The 7,899-nt window shown below is 36.6% G+C and overlaps 1 long non-coding RNA gene across 1 annotated transcript; it reads left to right on the top strand.

Annotated features, from left to right (window-relative positions):
* Positions 1 to 569: 569 nt before the first annotated feature.
* LOC117238991 lies at positions 570 to 1,556 on the top strand. Its single transcript, XR_004494318.1, has 3 exons — positions 570 to 1,115; positions 1,190 to 1,261; positions 1,340 to 1,556. It is a non-coding gene; the product is annotated as an uncharacterized LOC117238991 (long non-coding RNA).
* Positions 1,557 to 7,899: the final 6,343 nt, after the last annotated feature.

Below are 7,899 nucleotides of genomic sequence, written 5' to 3' on the forward strand. Positions count from 1 at the left end.
TACCGGTATCGTTCTTGATTTTCAATTGACCCCGACGATATATTTATTAGTCCTTTCTGAGCGGGACTTGTGTGATTTCGCAAGCCTTGCCCAAAGATGGGTAATATTTTACCAACAATGGGAGGAGGAATGCGAAGATCAGTGGGTGTTTCAGTAGCTGAAAACACCGTTCGCACAAGCCGACACAACGGACAACTCCTTTGTTTAAAATTTAAGCAATATTTCTATCTTTAAAACCGTAAATGAAATCGATGATAGGAGGTTTTGATTCAATTCTCGAGGACAACGAGATTGCCAGAGAAGAAGAAAGTTTTTTAAATTTAATTTGCTTACCTTGAGGAAAAGGTGCTATCTGGTGCCATCACTCCAGCTGTCCCGGTGATCGTCGAAGGTTGTTGGGTTTATTATTTAATCTCGAATATAGTTTTCTATCAACCTTTACTTTATTAAACTATTTCGATACAAATTGAGTGACTTGCTAACTGAATTGATATCGTAATGAAGGCTTAAAATTTTACTTTATTTAATCGCGACTCTCTTCTCTTTATCGAAAAACTAAAGACCCCGAAACACAAAATACTTATACAAATTTCTAGACGCAAAGAATAGTGAGCCGTAGTAACAAACGATCGCAAACTAATGAACGAATAATGCACGAATAATGAACTAATAATGAACAAAGAATTAAAGAACGAATAATGCACGAATAATGAACTAATAATGAACGCCGCGCTATGTTGCATCGCTTATTTATAATGCCATCCCCCACGGGGTGGTGGTCCGCTGGGGGTACCCTTCCGTGGGAATCGGGATGTTGCAGTTTGGACTTCTTGGAATCGTACGTGACAAAATGTAAATTCCGTATTTCGACTTAGTTTCTATCAGTCCTGTGTTTCTGCTGAGCTAGCGTCTAGGAGATTTGAGGCATTCCACGCTGATCTAGTCCGTTTCGCGAGAAACTTCCACGTGCTGTACCGTGGGAATTACCGGTGTTTCTTCGGCGCGTGGAAGGGCTGGTGGCTGCAGCATCATTATTATTTTAAAGTTTGCTCGGGCAACACGCGCAACTCCGCTGCTCTCCCATAACAAAGACCTCCTCCTTCGAATTGTTTTGCGTAAGTTTGGATGTTTGCATATTAAGATTGTTTTGTGATTTTGATTGTTTTTCCCTTTTTTGCTATTTCCTTAGGCTTCGGTGATCGACGTTCGAACCATGTTTGCTGAGTCGTTTCTATCAGAGGTTCCTTTCCAGACTTCCCTGGTACGTATTTAGTCTTATTTTTAGTTCGTTTGGTTCGTCCTGTTTCGTTTTATTTAAAATATACCGTGTTGTTTCCAGCCCAAGCGAAAGAGGGATTCCGAAGAGGTTTTGGAGGCGCATCTTCGTCACCATGCTTCTGGGAGAAAGGGAATTTCCCCTGTTGTGCGCTATTGGTGTATGTGTGAGTTCAGCGAACTTTATCCCGGAGCTCCTTGCTTCGATTTTGATTTATTGTAGCTGCCTCAATTTTGTTGGTTCGCTGTTTTGATGTTCCTTATTATTATTAATTTTGTGTTCAATATGTGTATATATATATATATATTTTTTTTTTAGTCTGATAGTGTTAGGTTATCTATTTTACATTTGTTAATTTTTTAATTTTATATTTCCCCCCTTTTATTTAAATATATATATATATATATATATTTTTACATTTGTAGTTTCCCATAAAATTTATTAAAGAAAAGTGTTAACAATGTGTTTTCATGATTTGTTTCTCGCGCCTGACTTCCATTAATCCCTAACATTCCTGTCGCCATGACGCGTGTAAATCCAACATGGCCGCTCATAAATGTCATCAGTAAAGTTTTTAGTGACGGGTCTTTAGTTTTGTTTGATATCGAAGTAATTTTCGTCTGTCGCTCGTTTTTTCCTTATTCGACCGCAATTAGAACATTTATTTATTTATATTATTTTAAAGTGACAATAGTATAACTCGTGTGAATATACGTATATATATATATGTTTATGTTGTGTGTCACTTCAGTATAGCTAATGTTTTGTAATTCTTCGATTGCATTATTTATTGTTTCGAGTAGCTTATTTCATAGAGTATTCGATAATATAAAACATATGCACTCACACATACATACATACATACATATATATATATATATATATACGTATTTATATGCATATCTCTCTTGCCCATATAGTGTTCATACGAAATGAAATGTTAATTATTTATTTTATATTAATTTCTTTTAATAAGATAGAACACACGCACGCACGCGTATATATGTATATATTTCTGGCAAAGTGATTTTCATTCAGATTCTTTAGTGATATAGTGTTGTGTATTTGAGGTTATGTGTCAATCATTTGATTTCATATATACATATATATCTTGTAGTGTGACAACATAGTATTGAAGATTTTGTTTCTAGATTATTGTGCGTTTAGTGTGTGTTTACATATTTGTGTTTGATGATAGAATTTCTGTATGCAATTACTCAGGTCGTTGCGATGTTAATTATTTTGAGCGTTTGGGTTATCGACAGGTTGTCGCTTAGTCCCAAGTGTTGCGTTGTGTGTTCTATTTCTTTTGTAGATTATTAATAGTAGTTTTAGTTTAGAAAAATAAATTATTTATATGTTTATATAGAGACATGCATGTTTCATAATGTAGTTCTTATTTTATAATGCTTTACCGGCATGTAGGCTAGTTTTAAGTATGTATTTTAGATTGTAGAATGCACATAGATTAGTAGTAGTTTAGAATATAGATTTTTATATGTTTGTATAGAGACATGCATGTTTCGTAGCGTAGTTCTTATTTTATAACTCTTTACCGGAGCGTAGCCTGTATCTTAGATTGTCGATTCGAGCGTACATTAATAGTAGTTTAGTTTAGACTATAATATATATATATATATATAGACATGCATGTTTCGTAATGTAGTTCTTATTTTATAATTCTTTACCGGAACATAGGCTAGTTTCAAATATGTATCTGTTTAATAGAATGCGCACACATATATATATGTTTCTGACAATGTAACTTTTATTTCTTTAATAATACAATATTGTATGTTTTATGTATTCGTTAGACTATTAGTTTTTAACTTTGTATATACTTATATTTCATAAATTGATAATATTGTATTTATTGCATAGTATTATAAGCGCTAACTCTAATATTTACTAATTTATTACGTGCCTAGCATATATGTTTATACTTATATGTGACTCTTCAAGTTGATTGATTAAAATATATTTATATATACTCGTATTTCTGGCGTTTCAATTATTTCCCTTTCCGTAGTTATTCTTATTTCCTAGTTTATTTGTTTGGTTCGTAACTCGTTCAATCCGTTAGCTGGTTTTATTTATTTTATTTTATTTTATACCGATTGGATTTATTAGTCGCCCTCGCTTTGTTAATCCTTCCTTTAGTTTCGTAGCGCCGTGTGTTCGTTTGTGTATTCAAATCTTTATTCGCGCGTTTTGTATAGAATAGTTTTCTTGTTCTCGTTACGGCGCGTGCGGAGCGCGGGACGTCACAACTAATTCAATGCACAACCATTTGAGCGTCGAAACAATCAAAATATCTCGCAAATCGCGAAAGTTTCAAAAATTTTGACGAAAAACAGCCGTCATTTCCTCCCCGTTGGAGATATTTCGACGTTTAAGCGCTCGTTGAACTCCATTTCACAGTGCTAATTCACTGCACAACCATTTGAGCGTCGAAACAATCAAAATATCTCGCAAATCGCGATTTTTCCGAAAAATAGCCGTCATTTCCTTCCCGTTGGTGATATTTCGACGTTTAAGCGCTCGTTGAAATCCATTTCACAGTGCGAATTCAATGCACAACCATTTGAGCGTCGAAACAATCAAAATATCTCGCAAATCGCGAAAATTTCAAGAATTTTGACGAAAAATAGCCGTCATTTTCCTTCCCGTTGGAGAAATTTAGACATTTAAGCACTCGTTGAACTCATTTCACAGTACTTCAATTCAATGCCTTCATTTGAGCGTCAGAAACAATCAAAATATCTCGCAAATTTCGAAAATTTCAAAATTTTGACGAAAAATAGCCGTCATTTCCTTCCCGTTGGAGATATTTCGACGTTTAAGCACTCGTTGAACTCCATTTCACAGTGCTAATTCAATGCACTTCCATTTGAGCGTCGAAACAATCAAAATATCTCGCAAATCGCGATTTTAACGAAAAATAGCCGTCATTTCCTTCCCGTTGGAGATATTTCGACGTTTAAGCACTCGTTGAACTCCATTTCACAGTGCTAATTCAATTACCTGGCTCCGTGAGGAGCGTCGAAACAATCAAAATATCTCGCAAATCGCGATTTTAACGAAAAATAGCAGTCATTTCCTTCCCGTTGGATATATTTCGACGTTTAAGCACTCGTTGAACTCCATTTCACAGTGCTAATTCAATGCACAACCATTTGAGCGTCGAAACAATCAAAATATCTCGCAAATCGCGAAAATTTCAAAAATTTTGACGAAAAATAGCCGTCATTTCCTTCCCGTTGGAGATATTTCGACGTTTAAGCACTCGTTGAACTCCATTTCACAGTGCTAATTCAATGCACAACGATTTAAGCGTCGAAACAATCGAAATATCTCGCAAATCGCGAAGATTTCAAAAATTTTAACGAAAAATAGCCGTCATTTCCTTCCCGTTGGAATATTTCGACGTTTAAGCACTCGTTGAACTCCATTTCGCAGTGCTAATTCAGTACACAACCATTTTGAGGAGCGTCAAACCAATCCAAAAATATCTGCAAATCGCGATTTTGACGAAAAATAGCCGTCATTTCCTTCCCGTTGGAGATATTTCGACGTTTAAGCGCTCGTTGAACTCCATTTCACAGTGCTAATGCAATGCACAACCATTTAAGCGTCGAAACAATCAAAATATCTCGCAAATCGCGTAAATTTCAAAAATTTTGACGAAAAATAGCCGTCATTTCCTTCCCGTTGGAAATATTTCGACGTTTAAGCACTCGTTGAACTCCATTTCACAGTGCTAATTCAATGCGCAACCATTTAAGCGTCGAAACAATCAAAATATCTCGCAAATCGCGAAAATTTCAAAAATTTTGACGAAAAATAGCCGTTATTTCCTTCCCGTTGGAGATATTTCGACGTTTAAGCACTCGTTGAACTCCATTTCACAGTGCTAATTCAATGCACAACCATTTGAGGCGTCGATACAATCAAAATATCCTCGCAAATCGCGAAAATTTCAAAAGAAAATTTGAACGAAAAATAGCCGTCATTTCCTTCCGTTGGAATATTTCGACGTTTAAGCACTCGTTGAACTCCATTTCGCAGTGCTAATTCAATGCACAACCATTTGAGCGTCAAAACAATCAAAATATCTCGCAAATCGCGATTTTGACGAAAAATAGCCGTCATTTCCTTCCCGTTGGAGATATTTCGACGTTTAAGCACTCGTTGAACTCCATTTCACAGTGCTAGTTCAATGCACAACCATTTGAGCGTCGACACAATCAAAATATCTCGCAAATCGCGAAAATTTCCAAAATTTTGACCCGAAAAAGAAATAGCCGTCATTTCCTTCCCGTTGGAGATATTTCGACGTTTTAAAGCCTCGTTGAACTCCATTTCACAGTGCTAATTCAATCTGGCTCCGGTGAGCGTCGACACAATCAAAATATCTCGCAAATCGCGAAAATTTCAAAAGTTTTGACGAAAAATAGCCGTCATTTCCTTCCCGTTGGAGAAATTTCGACGTTTAAGCACTCGTTGAACTCCGTTTCACAGTGCTAATGCAATGCACAACCATTTAAGCGTCGAAACAATCAAAATATCTCGCAAATCGCGAAAATTTCAAAAATTTTGACGAAAAATAGCCGTCATTTTATTTCCCGTTGGAATGTTTCGACGTTTAAGCACTCGTTGAACTCCATTTCACAGTGCTAATTCAATGCACAACATTGAGCGTCGAAACAATCAAAATATCTCGCAAATCGCGAAAATTTCAAAATTTTAGACAACCATTGCCATTTCCTTCCGTTGGAAATATTTCGACGTTTAAGCACTCGTTGAACTCCATTTCACAGTGCTAATTCAATGCACAACCATTTGAGCGTCGAAACAATCAAAATATCTCGCAAATCGCGAAAATTTCAAAAATTTTGACGAAAAATAGCCGTCATTTCCTCCCCGTTGGAGATATTTCGGCGTTTAAGCACTCGTTGAACTCCATTTCACAGTGCTAATTCAATGCACATCCATTTGAGCGTCGAAACAATCAAAATATCTCGCAAATCGCGAACATTTCAAAAATTTTGACGAAAAATAGCCGTCATTTCCTTCCCGTTGGAGATATTTCGACGTTTAAGCACTCGTTGAACTCCATTTCACGGTGCTAATTCAATGCACAACCATTTTGGAGCGTCGAAACAATCAAAATATCGCAAAATCGCGATTTTGGAGAAAAATAGCCGTCATTTCCTTCCCGTTGGAGATATTTCGACGTTTAAGCACTCGTTGAACTCCATTTCACAGTGCTAATGCAATGCACAACCGTTTAAGCGTCGAAGCAATCAAAATATCTCGCAAATCGCGATTTTGACGAAAAATAGCCGTCATTTCCTTCCCGTTTGAGATATTTCGACGTTTAAGCACTCGGTGAACTCCATTTCACAGTGCTAATTCAATGCACAACCATTTGAGCGTCGAAACAATCAAAATATCTCGCAAATCGCGAAAATTTCGAAAATTTTGACGAAGAATAGCCGTCATTTCCTTCCCCGTTGGAATGTTTTCGACGTTTAAGCACTCGTTGAACTCAAATTTCGCAGTGTAATTCAATGCACTACCATTTGAGCGTCCAAACAATCAAAATATCTCGCAAAACGCGATTTTAACGAAAAATAGCCGTCATTTCCTTCCCGTTGGAGATATTTCGACGTTTAAGCACTCGTTGAACTCCATTTCACAGTGCTAATTCAATGCACAACCATTTGAGCGTCAAAACAATCAAAATATCTCGCAAATCGCGAAAATTTCAAAAATTTTGACGAAAAATAGCCGTCATTTCCTTCCCGTTGGAGATATTTCGACGTTTAAGCACTCGTTGAACTCCATTTCACAGTGCTAATTCAATGCACAACCATTTGAGCGCCGAAACAATCAAAATATCTCGCAAATCGCGAAAATTTCAAAAATTTTGACGAAAAATAGCCGTCATTTCCTTCCCGTTGGAGATGTTTCGACGTTTAAGCACTCGTTGAACTCCATTTCACAGTGCTAATTCAATGCACAACCATTTGAGCGTCGAAACAATCAAAATATCTCGCAAATCGCGAAAATTTAAAAATTTTGACGAAAAATAGCCGTCATTTCCTTCCCGTTGGATATATTTCGACGTTTAACGCCTCGGTGAACTCCATTTTGCAGGTTGCTAATTCAATGCACAATGTTTGAGCGTCAAACAATGATCAAGAATATCTCGCAAATCTTGATTTTGACGAAAAATAGCCGTCGTTTCCTTCCCGTTGGAGATATTTCGACGTTCAAGCACTCGTTGAACTCCATTTCACAGTGCTAATTCAATGCACAACCAATTAAGCGTCGAAACAATCAAAATATCTCGCAAATCGCGAAAATTTCGAAAATTTTGGCGAAAAATAGCCGTCGTTTCCTTCCCGTTGGAGATATTTCGACGTTTAAGCACTCGTTGAACTCCATTTCACAGTGCTAATTCAATGCACAACCATTTGAGCGTCGAAACAATCAAAATATCTCATAAATCGCGAAAATTTCAAAAATTTTGACGAAAAATAGCCGTCATTTCCTTCCCGTTGGAGATATTTCGACGTTTAAGCACTCGTTGAACTCCATTTTACAGTGCTAATTCA

This window comes from Bombus vosnesenskii, unplaced genomic scaffold (assembly GCF_011952255.1).
Source record: "Bombus vosnesenskii isolate JDL3184/JDL3185 unplaced genomic scaffold, Bvos_JDL3184-5_v1.1 scf7180000013807, whole genome shotgun sequence".
NCBI lineage: Eukaryota > Metazoa > Arthropoda > Insecta > Hymenoptera > Apidae > Bombus > Bombus vosnesenskii.